Source organism: Hemiscyllium ocellatum, chromosome 1, assembly GCF_020745735.1.
Source record: "Hemiscyllium ocellatum isolate sHemOce1 chromosome 1, sHemOce1.pat.X.cur, whole genome shotgun sequence".
Classification (NCBI taxonomy): Eukaryota; Metazoa; Chordata; class Chondrichthyes; order Orectolobiformes; family Hemiscylliidae; genus Hemiscyllium; species Hemiscyllium ocellatum.
This window is the reverse complement of record NC_083401.1, coordinates 76,859,223-76,874,587: the sequence shown is the minus strand read 5'-3', so window position 1 is coordinate 76,874,587 and position 15,365 is coordinate 76,859,223. Positions and strand designations below refer to the sequence as shown.

The 15,365-nt window shown below is 45.8% G+C and overlaps 1 protein-coding gene across 6 annotated transcripts in view; it reads right to left on the bottom strand.

Moving 5' to 3' along the window:
* The window catches only part of ddx4 (DEAD (Asp-Glu-Ala-Asp) box polypeptide 4), a 145,729-nt gene that overhangs the window by 92,015 nt on the left and 38,349 nt on the right, over nt 1–15,365 (bottom strand). The window contains exon 1 of one of the 6 annotated variants that reach the window (XM_060823027.1): nt 3,553–3,708. The exons of 2 other annotated variants lie outside the window; for them this stretch is intronic. The gene's annotated coding sequence lies outside the window, so the exon portion shown is untranslated. Of the gene's footprint in view, nt 1–2,789; nt 2,917–3,552; nt 3,709–15,365 lie in introns of those variants that run through there. 3 more of the 6 variants (XM_060823125.1, XM_060823103.1, XM_060823082.1) reach the window with 3 other exon arrangements.

Below are 15,365 nucleotides of genomic sequence, written 5' to 3'. Positions count from 1 at the left end.
GGCTGGAAGATCTGTAGTCACTCACTTTTCCTGACACAAAGGATGTGGATCTTGACATGCAGGGGGCAATGTCAAAGTTTTCAGATGATACTAAACTTAGAATTATAAAAATGCAGAGGATGACAGTGTGGGACTCCTAAAGGACACTGACAAGTTGGTACATTGGATAGATTGGTGATGGATGAAATTAAAATGTAGAGGAGTGGGAGTCATTTTGGTAGGAGGAATATTGAAGAGACAATACAAGTAGTACATACATTAGGGGCTGCTGGAGCATGGGAACCTGGTTATATATGAGCACAAATCACTGAAGGAAACAAGATAGTTTGAGAGCAATAATAGAGCATACAGATTCCTGAGCTTTATTAACAGTATCTAAAACAAGGTGGTGATGTTAAACTGTAAAAGACATGTTAGACCACAGCTGGAATACAGTGTACAATTCTGGGTGCCATTTTATAGAAGAGATGTGAACACATTGGTTCCAGGGTAAGAGACTTCAGTTAAGAGGATAGACTGAGAAAATTGAAACAGATCACATTGTCGAGAACAAAGCAAAGAGGTGGTCTGATGGAAGGTTTCAAAAATCAGGTTGAATAGCATAGGCAGGGACAAACCGATCACAGCTGAAAATGTGTTGCTGAAGAAGCGCAGGAGGTCAGGCAGCATCCAAGGAGCAGGAGAATCGACGTTTCGGGCATGAGCCCTTCTTCAGGAATGACGAAAGTGTATCCAGCAGGCTAAAATAAAAGGTAAGGAGGAGCGTTGGAAATGCGATAGTTATCCCTCGAACTCAGCACTGTCTTCCTAACCTGCAATCTTCTTCCTGACCTCTCCGTGCCCACCCCCACTCCGGCCTATCACCCTCAACTTGACCTCCTTCCACCTACCGCATTTCCAACGCCCCTCCCAAGTCCCTCCTCCCTACCTTTTATCTTAGCCTGCTGGACACATTTTCCTCATTTCTGAAGAAGGGCGCATGCCCGAAACGTTGATTCTCCTGCTCCTTGGATGCTGCCTGACCTGCTGCACTTTTCCAGCAACACATTTTCAGCTCTGATCTCCAGCATCTGCAGTTCTCACTTTCTCCACAAACTGATCACACTCAAGAATGCACAAGAGATCACAGATTCAAAGCAAAACAACCTGCAAAGGAGGATGAGGGATAGTTCAGATAGTTGGGAGAGTTTGTAGTGAGAGACAAAGGAGGGTATTGGTGGAGAGGGACTGAATGGGTCTGTTGGAAAGCAGCTGAGGACCTGAAGGCAGCATGTTATATGCAGACAGACAATTAATTCCAAAACCAATGGCTCAGATCTAAGCTCTGCAGTCCACTTTCCAAGGAGGCTACAAATATGACAACCCTAAAGAATAGAGGAGTCAAAAATGGTGAGTTAAAAAAAGAGTGAACAGCAGCAGATACATGGGAACACCATCATCTGTAAGTTTTCCTCCAAGATACTTAACATGTTGACTTGGAAATAAACCACTGTCAGAATTATGGATGGGCAACAAATTGCAGCTAGCCCAACTGCAATGCTCACATCCCATGAACAAACAAAAACTATCAGCAATTAACGTATGCCTTTATAAATTTACTTTAATCCTTCAAATTATTTCAATGATTTGTTCACTCCTATCCTGCAAGCATTCAATCTTGCTTCCTTAAAAGGAAGTACATTAGTCATTCAAGGCTCTGGCATCATAACCGCAACCAGAACACAGGAAAGGGATGGTCAGATCTGGTGCTTCCCCCTCAAAAGATGGTTTGTTTGAACAGCCTGAAGCACATATACAAAGAAACCTCAATTAATCAAGATTCCTCTGGACTTGGACTCTGGCAATTTATCAATTTTCATTGATAATTCCTCTTTTCCATTTGATCATATCCATTGTTTCATACCTTAACCACATTAATCTTCATCATTGCTTTCCATCTGTCTGAAAGGAAGCATTCAATAAGATCCACCTTTTAATCGTTCATCAGCCTGACTCTTAGTTTAAGTGGACAGCTTTTGGATTAGGAAGACATTTTCTATTCAACCCTGCCCTTTTCAAATCACACCTATCATGTGGATCTGCAGTTAATCAGTTTCATTAACCCCACTCTTCCTAATCACACGTGGACACTAAAATGTGAAAATTCCATGTCACTGTCCATCTGAATTCCTGGTTTTACTTGTTCTGTATTGTTCCCTCTTAGTCCTCTGCACTTGGGGAGAACTTTGTCCAACAGCCCCACATGGACTCGTCTCCTCTGTTCAAATACTGTACAACCTGCCACACCCGGACAGATCATATCATCTCCACAAACAATCCCAATGTCACAAGTATTTAAAGTCCTCCCTCTGCAGCATTTTCCCAGTAAACTACACGCATCCTACCCATTTCCTCTCTACAATAACCACGACAGTGATACCCACGAAAAACCTGGTGTGGTTTCAGGTGTCAAACCACTGGGTCCACATTCCCACCCTACAACCATTAAAAACAAGAAAAAGAAAATCCAACACGACGTGCACTGCACCATTTCACTCATTGATCATTCGACGTGCTGCCAGAGAGCCCCATGCTTTAGGGAAGGCCTCGATAAACTCTAACACGCCATTAGCCAACACGAAGACCTGGACCAGCCATTAAATAACACCTCGCTCCCGGCGATAAGTGCAGCGTAGCCGGGCCTTCGTGAGCCGAAGGGTGTTGCGACCAGTCCAGGGAAGATAGGTGCCAGTCAGCCAGCCTGGCGTGTTCCTCACGGCCAGCCCCACGGTGAGTAACCGTTCACTTACTGAGCCCTCGCCTCCGTTTGGCGCGGTTTACACACTCACGTGGCCTCCTCCCCTCGCACCCACCTCCAGCGAGATCACGTGACTACAGGCACGGCGCGCCCCCGACGCACGGCTACGTTCCCATTGTGACGCGGGGACGTAATGGAACCCGGGCCCACCACAGCGGCCACGAGACCCTCACCAAGCGGAACCGCAACCTGCGCGTGAACCGTGTCCTGTGGTGGATCGTAAGAAGCGGGACCTAAATACTTCCTGCTTCCTCCTGTTACTTTACCCAATTCCTCCCCCCCCCAAAAAAAACAATTACGGGGGAAATTTGAGCGCAAAACAAAACGACGATGTACCAACTTTCTTAAAGTCATTAAAAAGTAGTGTATTTGTAACATTTTTCAATTCCCTGTTAATAATGCTCTACAACTTCATGCACAGTTGTTTTAAATAGTTGGACTTCCTTTTATGTATGACCTGCAGCATATATTTAAGCCAAAGTTCTAACGCAATAAAGCATGAAAGCAAAATAAACCAAGGCATAAAATTTAAACTATCAGCGACTAAGATTTAAATTCATGCCTTCTCGAAATAGTTCAGACGAAATAGAACATAGATAACAATCGTAAATAGCTACTTAAGATCAATCGATTATAATACGGGGAAAAGGTCTCCAAGATAAGCAGGGTCAAATATTTCGCTGAAACGAGAAATTAAACGATTATGCTTCCAGCAAATTCCCTGTAAGAATCAACCAACCTGGTCCACCACTTACCTTCTCGTATAGCACAGTCTTTAAAGAGGCCACAATTTCTGCCTTTGCAAACTGCCTGGATATTCTCACCTTTAAGTACAAGCTGAAAACAAACCGCACAGTTCCGGTGGGTCCTAAACTCTCCAGGCTTAAGAAGGAAAGCATGCATCCCTGATCTAAATATTTACTTAAGAGGAATAGTCTCTTTTGAATGCTAATCGTGCTTTCTTGACATTGGTGTTTGCATATTGCTAACACTAGGTGGCACACGAATAATATTACAACATCGAACCAATAGTATTACAACATCGTACGAATTACACTCAAAATTACTAAACTATCTTTTGACAAAATATTGCATAAAATATGGAAAAACGGGAAATATAAAACAAACAGTCCCATTGTTACCACACTAATTTGAGAATGTTTTGACTATATATTATTTAAACGAGGTGTCCTTTCCCTAGGGTGGTGAACTTCAAGACCAGAGGGCATATTTTTAAGGTGAGAGGAGAAAGATATTTTAAAAAGGGGCATTTTTTAAAGTACAGGGGCTAAGGTCAACCGAGGCAAGAGCGAGGCCATGCTCTTTGGGAATTGGGCCGACCAATCCTTCATCACCTTCACCGTCAGAACTGACCACCTGAAGGTGCTGGGTATTTGGTTCGGAGGGGCTGGGGCATGCGCGAAGTCTTGGGGGGAGCATATCAAGAAAGTGAGGCAGAAACTGGGCAGATGGAAGCTACGGTCGTTCTCCATTGCGGGTAAAAACCTGGTCATCAGGTGTGAAGCACTGTCAGTGTTGTTATATGTGGCACAGGTCTGGCTTATTCCCAGAGTCTGTGCCGTCACAGTCACCCGGGTCATCTTCCATTTTGTATGGACATCAAAGATGACCAGGGTCCAAAGGGACTCGATGTACAAAACACTGGGCAACGGGGGGAAAAAACATACCAAATACCACCCTCACCCTGATGGCCACCTTTGTGTGTGGCTGCATCAAGCTGTGCGTGGATCCCTCGTACGCAGACACAAAGTGTCACTACGTACTGAGGTTCTACCTGTCCCCGGTGTTGCAAAGGATGGGCCTGGCCTCGTTGCTGCGGAACCTTCCAAGTAGTTGGTCTCTTTCGTATCACCTGTCCTTTGTAGAGAAATTTATGAAGAAAGACACCTTTGACCACAAGTCCATCAGGAAGTGGTCAGCACATAGTGTCCTTGAGACCCTTCTGGGAAAAGGAGAGGGTGGATCCTGTTGAGCGCATCCCTGGGCAGACTGTCAAAGTAATTTAGCAGAATGCCTCATCGCCAGAACTTTCCAACAAGCACCAAGACATGGCTTGGCTGGTGGTGAGAAGGGCTCTGCTGGTGAGATCCTTCATGCATGCCCGGACTCTCTGCCTCACCGCACGCTACCCTCAAAGCAGCTGTGGAGTGGATGAGACTGCCACACACTTCCTTCTGGAATGTGCCTACGCAAAGGAAGTCTGGAGACGAATGCAGTGGTGTTTGTCAAGGTTCGTCCCGAGCAGCACCATGACGCAGGACTCCGTGCTGTACGGTCTGTTCTCCAGGATGCACGCCGAGATGAACATCAACTGTGCCTGGAGGATCATCAACTCGGTGAAAGACGCTCTTTGGTCTGTCCGAAACCTGTTGATCTTCCAGCTGAAGGAGCTGACCCCGACCTTCCACCGTCCTAAGCTTCGCAAAAACCACATCATCCGACAACATTTCTGCACCTCCAAACGGACCCCATCACCAGGGGTATATTTCCCTCCCCACCCATTTCCGCTTTCCGCAAAGACCATTCCCTCCGTGACTACCTAGTCAGGTCCACGTCCCCCAACAACCCACCCTCCCTTCCTGGCACCCCCCCCGCCACCACAGAAATTGCAAAACCTGTGCCCACACCTCCTCCCTCACCTCCATTCAAGGCCCTAAAGGAGCCTTCCACATCCATCAAAGTTTCACCTGCACATCCACTAATATCATTTATTGTATGCGTTGCTCCCAATGCGGTTTCCTCTACATTGGGGAGACTGGGCGCCTCCTAGCAGAGCGCTTTAGGGAACATCTCCGGGACACCCGCACCAATCAACCCCACCGCCCTGTGGCCCAACATTTCAACTCCCCCTCCCACTCTGCCAAGGACATGCAGGTCCTGGGCCTCCTTCACCACCGTTCCCTCACCACCTGACGCTTGGAGGAAGAAAGCCTCATCTTCCGCCTTGGAACACTTCAACCCCAGGGCATCAATGTGGATTTCACCAGTTTCCTCATTTTTCCTTCCCCCACCTCACCCCAGCTCCAGCCTTCCAGCTCAGCACCGTCCTCATGACCTGTCCTACCTGCCTATCTTTCTTTCCACCTATCCACTTCACCCTCCTCTCTGACCTATCACTTTCATCCCCACCCCCATTCACCCATTGTACTCTTTGCTACCTTCCCCCACTCTCTTCTCTGACCTATCACCTCCACCTCACCCCCATCCACCTATTGTACTCTATGCAACTTTCTCCCCACCCCCACCACCCTCTCATTTATCTCCCCACCCTGCAGGCTCCCTGCCTCTCTTCCTGATGAAGGGCTTTTGCCTGAAACGTCGATTTTCGTGCTCCTCGGATGCTGCCTGGCCTGCTGTGTTTTTCCAGCACCACTCTAATCTAGACTCTAGTTTCCAGCATCTGCAGTCCTTGTTTTTACCTAACCGACTGAGTGTTGTGGACTGGCACATTCCAAGGTCCAGGACTACGTGTTGAGGGATACGCTGAAGCTTAGGGCAGCTGCCGCCAAGGCGCAGTGGGGAAAAACCACCGTGTAATGTCTGTCTGCCAAAGAAGAATAGGGGGCCAATCAGTAAGGGGACTCCACTGATGCCTCAGTTAAATATATGGATAGTAAACGTACAGACCTGTGTATACGAATTATTAATTCTGATCTCTGCATGCAAAGAAATAGATTGTTTACGTATGTATGGCATGACCAATTGTACAGATCATCAAGATATTTTTATACAGGATTTAGTTTATGTGTGGAATGAGGTTCCTGAGGAAGTGGAGGATGCAGGACCAGTTAGAATGTTTAAAAGACAATTTTTAGGGATGGCTGGTATTGGACTGGGGAGGACAAAGTTAAAAATCACACATCAGGTTATTCGTCCAACAGGTTTATTTGGAAGCACTAGCTTTCAGATCATTGCTCCTTCGTCAGGTGGTTGTGGAGTAATAGATCGTAGGACACAGAATTCCTAGCAAAAGTTTAGTGTGATGTAACTGAAATTATACATTGAAAAATATCTAGATTGTTAAGTCTCTCATCTTTTAGAATTAACATGTTGGTTTCAGCTTTTTCATATGTAAATCGCAGAACTCTCTTGTCAAGTTACATTCTCAAGTGTGCTTTAACAATTGGTGTCATGTCAGCCCAGATAATGCTTAGATGGTGTGAGGTGCCCTGTGTGAGACTGTCTGCGCCACAATGTTCAGACTAATTCTAATCTAAAAAACGGATTTACAGAATCTTACACGGTTCATGCAGTCTGTGAGCAAAATAAAATGTAATTCTCACACCTTCAATGCATTATCTGGGCCGACATGACACCAACAATTAAAGTTCACTTGATAATGTAGCTTTAAAATAGTTCTGTGATCTACATACGAAAGAACTGAAACCAACATGTTCATTCTAAAAGATAAGAGATTTAACAAATAATCCAGGTTATTTCCAATACATAATTTCAGTTACGTAACACTTTTGCTATAAATTCTGTGTTTTATAATCTTATAATCCACAACCATCTGATGAAGGAGCAGCACTCCGAAAGCTAGTGCTTCCAAATAAACCTGTTGGACTATAACCTGGTGATTTGTGATTTTTAACTCAAAAGACATTTGATTAAGTACACGAATAAAAAATATTTGAACGGATATGGGCCAATCATAGGCAAGTGGGACTAGTTTAGTTGGGATTATGGTCGGCATGGACTGGTTAGACTGAGGGGTCTGTTTCCGTGCTGTCTGACTCTCTGACTCTCTGACTTATATAAATTACTAAGTAGTTGTTAAAGGAAGAATTTATCATGTATTACAGTGGCTCAGTGGTTAGCAGTACTACCTTGTAGCACCACAGCATTGGATTCAATTCCATCCTAGGGTGACTGTGTCAAATTTGTACATTCTCCATAAGTCTGCATAGGTTTCTGCTGGGTGCTCTGATTTCCTCCCACAATCCAAAGTATGATTCTATGTGCAGATTGGATGGATTGGCCATCTAACTTGTCTGTAGTGTCTAGGAGGTTGGTGGGATGGAAGGTGAGGACCAGAGGACCTGATGTGTAAGGTGTGCTTTCTCCTTGTAACCCTTAATCCCCTTACTAATCAAGACCTATCTATCACTGTCTTAAATACATTCAATAAGTTGGCTTCCAAAGCCTTCTGTAGCACTCGGTTCCACACATTCACCAATCCTCCAGCTGAAGGTTATTCCAACTTATCTCAGTTTTATTCACTCGTGGGACATCAGCATTCCTGGCTGGGCCAACATTGATAGTCCATCTCTTGTTGCCCTTGAGGAGGTAGTGGTGATCTGTCTTTTTGAGTAGCTGCAGTCCCAATCTTGTATGTAAACCCACAATATCCTTAAGAAGGAAATTCCTGGATTTTGATTCAGTGACAATGAAAGAACGGTGATATATTTCCAAGTTTAAAGGGTCACCCCTTCACTCTGAAGCTGTGCCATTCGGTGCTATCCTCTCCTACTAGTGGAAACATCTCCACATCCAGGTATTTCAGTATTTTGTAAGTTTCAGTGAGATTTCCCTCAGCTTTCTAAACTCAATTTGAGTAGAGATCCAGACTCCTCAACTGTTCCTCATATGACAAGTCCTTCTTCCCCAGAATCATTCTTGTAAACACTCTCTGGCCCCCTCCAAACCCAACACATCCTTCCTTTAATATGGGAGCCAAAAGAGCTAACAACTGACCATGGCCTTAAATAGTCTCAATAGCACATCTCTGCTCTTGTATTTTAACCCTCTTAAAAGCCCATTTTCCCTGGACCATCAGAAACTGAGAGTGATCTTACAGAGGTTTATAAAAGCAGGCATAAGGTAAATAGAAAAGATATTTTCCCTGGGGTGGAGGAGTCTAGAACTAGAGAGTATGTATAGGATGACAGGGGAAAGATATAAAAGGGACCTAAGGGGCAGAGGTTGGTACGTGCAAGGAATGAGCTGCCAAAGGAAGCAGTGTAGGCTGGTACGATTGCAACATTTAAAAGGTTAAATATCACACAACACCAGGTTATAGTCCAACAGGTTTAATTGGAAGCACACTAGCTTTCGGAGCGATGCTCCTTCATCAGGTGACATCGCTCCGAAAGCTAGTGTGCTTCCAATTAAACCTGTTGGACTATAACCTGGTGTTGTGTGATTTTTAACTTTGTACACCCCAGTCCAACACCGGCATCTCCAAATCATAACATTTAAAAGACATCTGGATGGATATATAAATAGGAAGAGTTTAGAGGGATATAGGCTATGTGGTGAAAAATTGGACGAGATTAATTTAGGATATCTGTTCAACATGGACGAGTTGGATCGTATGGTCTGTTTCTGTGCTGGTCATCTTTATGACTCTAAATGCTAATATTGTATTTGCCTCTGTAACTGCGAACTAGAGAAAGTGAGGACTGCACGTGCTAGAGATCAGAGTCAAAGAGTGTGGTCCTGGAAAAGCACAGCCAGTTAGACAGCATTTGAGGAGCAGGAAAGTCACGTTTCAGGCATAAACCCTTCATCAGAAATGAGGCTTGTGGGCGAAGGGGGCTGAGAGATAAATGGGAGGAGGGTGAGGATTGGGGGAAAGTAGCTGGGAAAGCGATAGGTAGATGAAGATGTGGGTGATGGTGATAGGTCAGAGAGGAGGGTGGAGCGGATAGGTGGGAAGGAAGATGGACAGGTGGAACCAGTCAAGCGGGCAGTGCTGAGTTGGAATTTGGGACTGGGATAAGGTAGGGGGAGGGGTAACATGGATCCTAGTGAAATCCACATCAATCCCGTGTGGTTGGAGGGTCCCAAGGCGAAAGATGAGATGTACTTCCTCCAGGCATTGGGTGATTAGGGTTTGGTGATGGAGGACGCCCAGGACCTACATGTCCTTGGCAGAGTGGGAGGGGGAGTTTAAGTGTTCAGTTACAGGATGGTGGGGTTGGTTAGTGTGGGTGTCCCAGAGATGAAGGACTAACGCCCGTAACATTAACTCTTCTGTTCCTCAGATGCTGCCTGACCTGCTGTGTTTTTTAGACCACACTAACTGCTAACTGAACCTGCAGCTTAACTGAATCCTGAATGACAACTCCTAAGTCCCTTTGTGCTTCAGATTTTTGAAGTGTTTGCCCATTAGAAAATGGTCTATTCTTGCTACCAAAGTGCGTAACTCCACACTTTCCCGTATTGTATTCCATCTGCCAATTCTTTTCCCACTCTCCTTGCCTTTGTAAGTCATTATACAACTTATTGGTTCCTCAAATTATCTGTTTTTCCACCTACCTTTGTGTCATCTGCAAACTTAGCAACAATGTCCTTAGTTCGTTTGTCCAGATCGTTAATGTGTAACGTTGTGGTCCCAACACTGATCACAGCAAAACTCCACTCGTCACCGCAGCTATCCTGAAATAGACTCCTTTATCCCACTCTCTGCCTCCTGCCAGTCAGCCAATCATCTATTCATTCCAGTACCTTGCCCCTAATACCATAGTTCTTATTTGATTTAGCAGCCTCCTCTTGTGAAAGGCCTTCTGGAAATCAAAGGAGATCACATCCACTCATTCTCCTTTGACTAATTTTATCATTACGTCCTCAGGAAAATTCTAACAGATTTGTCAGACATGACCTCCCCTTGATGAAGCTGTATTAATTCAGCCTGATAGCATCTCTTCCTTAAATCTTACCAATAATCAAGGTCAGACCAACTAGTCTCCAATTTTCCATATTCTGCCTCCCACACTTCTGAAATAGGGGCATGATATTAGCCATTTTCCAGTCCTCTGAGACCCTCCCCAACTCTAATGATTCCTGAAAAATCATCACCAATTCCTCCACAATCTTCTCAGATATCTCCTTCAGAGTTATGGGTTCAGTCCATCTCGTCCAGGTCATTTATCCACTTTCAGTCCTTTCAGCTTCCCCTGCATCTTCGACTTAGTTATGGCCACTATATTCACCTCTGCCCCCAACTCTCTTCAAGTTCTGCAATGCTGCTGGTGTCTTCCACAGTGAAGCCTGATACGAAATACCTAGTCAGTTCTTCCACCATTTCTTTGTTCCCCATTACTGCCTCTCAAGCCTCATTTTCCATCAGTCCAATGTCCATTCTTGCCTTTTTCTTACTTTTGATAAATCTAAAAAAACTCTAGCTTTGCTTTATATTACTAGCCAGCTTACCCTTATACTTCATTTTCTTCCCGTTATTGCTTTTTTGTCTTATCCTTTGCTGTTTTTTTTTAAGGGCCTCTCAAACCTGTGTCTTCCCATTAATCTTCACTACATCAGATGCTTTTCCTTTTACTTTAATGCTGTCCATGATTTCCCTTGTCAGCATAGCCACCTCATCCCTTCCCTTGCTATGTTTCTTCTTCCTTGGGATGAATTTCTGTTCTGCCTCCGAATTACCACCAGAAACTCCTGCTATTGCTGCCCCACCATCTTCATCAACTCTGGCCAGCTCCTCCCTCATGTTTTTGTTGTTACTTTTACTCAGTTGTTGATACACCTGATTCAAATTTATCCCTCTTAAACTCCAGGGTGAATTCTATCATGTTATGGTCACTGTCCTCTCGGGGTTCCTTCACCTTAAGTTCTCCAATCAAGTCTGCCTCATTACACATCACCAATCCAGAACTGCCTGTTCTCTGATGGACTCTACCACGAGGTGCTCCAAACAACCATCTCATAGAGATTCTATGAATTCCTTTTCTTGGGATCCACTACCAATCTGATTTTCCCAGTCCACCTGCATATTGATTACCCCTATGGTAATTGCAAAAGTGTCTTTTTTTACATGCCTTTTTTCTCTTCTGATTACTACTTGGAGGCCTGTACAAAGCTCCCTTCATGGTCTTTTCTCCTTTGCAGTTCCTCAACGCTAGACACACATGTGTTCTAGGTCAGTGGTGCTGCAAGAGCACAGCGGTTCAGGCAGCATCCAATGAGCAGCGAAATCGACATTTCGGGCAAAAGCCCTTCATCAGGAATAAAGGCAGTGAGCTGGAAGCATGGAGAGTTAAGCTAGGGGAGAGTTAGGAGAGTTAAGCTCCTACCCTGACAACATCCTTGTAAATCTAGGGGAGAGTTAGGAGAGTTAAGCTCCTACCCTGACAACATCCTTGTAAATCTTTTCTGGACCCTTCCAAGTTTCACAACATCCTTCCGATAGGAAGGTACTGTCACATAATTATAGAGTCATCGAGTCATAGAGATGTACAGCATGGAAACAGACCCTTCGGTCCAACCTGTCCATGCCGACCAGATATCCCAACCCATTGAAACATTAAAAAAACATTAGCCTGAGAATACAGAGTTTAAAAGTCTAAAATGAGAATAAAATGTGTCTTTAAAGTCGTCAAGTTATCGTCCTTTTCCAACATGAAGCTGTTCCCACCTAGCTTCAGAACACAAGGCCACGCTGCCTCCACACACCGGTCTCCTTCAAGGACTCGCTCTGCTCCCCATTCAGGGTCTGAGCCCCTAACTCGCTCTGCTCCCCACTTGGGATCCCAGACCCCAACACGCTCTGCTACCCATTCAGGGTCCCAGCCCCCAACTCGCTCTGCTTCCCACTCCGGATCCCAGCCCCTAACTCGCTCTGCTACCCATTCAGGGTCCCAGCCCCTAACTCACTCTGCTCCCCACTCGGGGTCCCAGCCCCCAACTCTCTCTGCTCCTCGCTTGGGGTCCCAGCTCCCAACTTGCTCTGCTCCCCACTCCAGGACCCTGACCCCCACTCGTTCTGCTCCCCACTCCGGGAACCTGCCCCCTATTGCTCTGTTTTCCACTTGTGGTCCCAGCCCCCAACTCGCTCTGCTCCCCCTTTGGGGTTCCAAGCCCCATCACACTCTGCTTCCCACTCGGGGTCCCAGCCCCCAACTTGCTCTGCTCTCCCTTCAGAGTCCCAGCCCCAAACTCGCTTTGCTTCCCACTCCAGGACCCCGCCCCCAACTCGCTCTGCTCCCCACTCGGCGTCCCAGCACCCAACTCACTTTGCTCCCCCTTCGGGGTCCCAGCCCCTAACTCGCTCTGCTTCCCACTCCGGGACCCCGCCCCCAACTCACTCTGCTCCCCACTCAGGGTCCCAGCCCCCAACTCGCTCTGCTCCCCCTTCGGAGTCCCAACCCCCAACTCGCTCTGCTCCCAACTCCGGGACCCGAACCCCCCACTCGCTCTGCTCCCCACTCGGGGTCCCAGCCCCCAACTCGCTCTGCTCCCAACTCCGGGACCCGGCCCACAACTCGCTCTGTTCTTGCCTGGGCTCTTGCCACAACTTATCTCCCTTCACCTTGCCTCCATTCTCCATGTAGGGTAGAGTAGGTTAAGAAGTTAAACGTTGAGGATGGAGGAAGGGGGTAAATTGCTGCAAAGAGGAAAAAAAATCAATAAAAAGGAAAAGGAACTGGTGAGCAGAGGAGCTCCAACTAGAGCAACTTACTCTGCTGCCAAACCTATAACCTCTAAAGCACTGAAATAAAACAAAAAAACTGCAGATGCTGGAAATCTAAAATGAAACAGAAATTGCTGGAGAAACTCAGCAGGTCTGGCAGCATCTGTGGACAGAAAGTGGAGTTAACGTTTCATGTCCAGTGATTTTTTCTTCAGAACATGATACAGAGGTTATCTGACTTCTTGCTGGCCCTCATAAGTAGCCTATGTATTCAAACTGTAACTTTGAAACGGAAGGAACAATGCCTTTCTTTCATGATTCAGCACCTCAATGATGTTCAACAAACTCCTGTCCAGCTTTTGACTGACAGGGAAATGTGAGTAGGGATTTTACCTGAAGTGTTTTCAGTCCTCACCCATTGCCACACCCTCCTTGATGTCCTCTATCCCCAACCCCAATCGGAGGTCCACTTGCTGCCTCTTGATCCTGTATCCAAGTCTGTTCCTACAGATGGACAAGCCTTTGGCAGGACATCAGAGTCTGCAAAACCCACAGGATACAGCCAGGAGCATCTTCGTGATCAAATTTGGGAAACAATTAGCCTGCCTCCAACTCTACTAAAGCTACAGCTATTGCACACATAGGAGTATAGGAAAGGAAGGGCAAGGTTCTAATGTTGCAAAATCCAATTATACTTCACTTGGATGTTTAAAACATTGGTTCCATGTGTATTGAATATCAGTTTTATTTCAAAGCTGCACTGACCGATACTCCACAGTTGAGGATGTGGTAGTGTCATAGAAATGTTATTGGATTAGTAATCCAGGACCCCAGGCTAATGTTCTGGGGACATGGGCTCAAATCCTATCATGGTGGATGGTCACATTTAAATTTAATAAACTGTCTGGAATGAAAGGTTAGTTTGATGGTTACCATATGACCACTGCTGATTGTTGTAAAAACCCATTCAGTTCATTAATGCTCTTTCATGAGACAATGCTGAGTCAATAGCCAATACCATATGAATGAACTTTTAAAAACTGCCTAATTCCCACAGACTGACGTTCAATCTCAAGCAAGATGTACATAAAGGGTAAGTGTGACATGTTCAGATTTAAATGGCTGCAATGCTTCAGATTAGCGAAAATGAGCCTGAATTCATCCATCTCAGGCTCTCTGGAAGCTAAATGAATGGTCATGGACGCGCTCACTCCTTCAGGCTTGTTTGCTCTGGTTGTTCCTTATACTTCTCATTGAAGTTCCATGCCACTATAACTCTAGAAATGGTTCCTTGTACATACTGAAAGGCCATCTCCACATTGGTCTAAGGATCTGAATCATTGTCAGTGTCCTGATAGTTTGACTGTTCCTGGAATTTTTCTGTGCATCAGTGTTAGGATTCCTCACAGGTATCATCAACTGTGCCCTGGTGATATGATCACTGAACTATTAATCTGGAGACCCAGGTAATGTTCTGGGGACCTGGGTTTGAATCCTGTCACAGAAGATGGCAGAGTTTAAGTTCAGTTAAAAATCTAGAATAAAGAATCTAATTTTTTGAGTTGATTAGATTCCCTACAGTGTGGAAACAGGCCCTTCGGCCCAACCAGGTAAAAACAATGACTGAAGATGCTGGAAACCAGATTCTGAATCAGTGGTGCTGGAAGAGCACAGCAGTTCAGGCAGCATCCAACGAACAGCGAAATCGACGTTTCGGGCAAAAGCCCTTCATCAGGAATAAAGTCAGTGAGCTGGAAGCATGGAGAGATAAGCTAGAGCAGGGTGGGGTGGGGAGAGAGTAGCATAGAGTACAATGGGTGAGTGGGGGAGGAGATGAAGGTGATAGGTCAAGGAGGAGAGAGTGGAGTGGATAGTGGAAAAGGAGCTAGGTAGGTCGGACAAGTCCGGACAAGTCCTGGTGACAGTGCTGAACTGGAAGTTTGAAACTAGGATGAGGTGGGGGAAGGGGAAATGAGGAAGCTGTTGAAGTCCACATTGATGCCCTGGGGTTGAAGTGTTCTGAGGCGGAAAATGAGGTGTTCTTCCTCCAGGCGTCTGGTGGTGAGGGAGCGGCGGTGAAGGAGGCCCAGTACCTCCATGTCCTCGGCAGAGTGGGAGGTGGAGTTGAAATGTTGGGCCACGGGGCGGTGTGGTTGATTAGTGCGGGTGTCTCGGAGA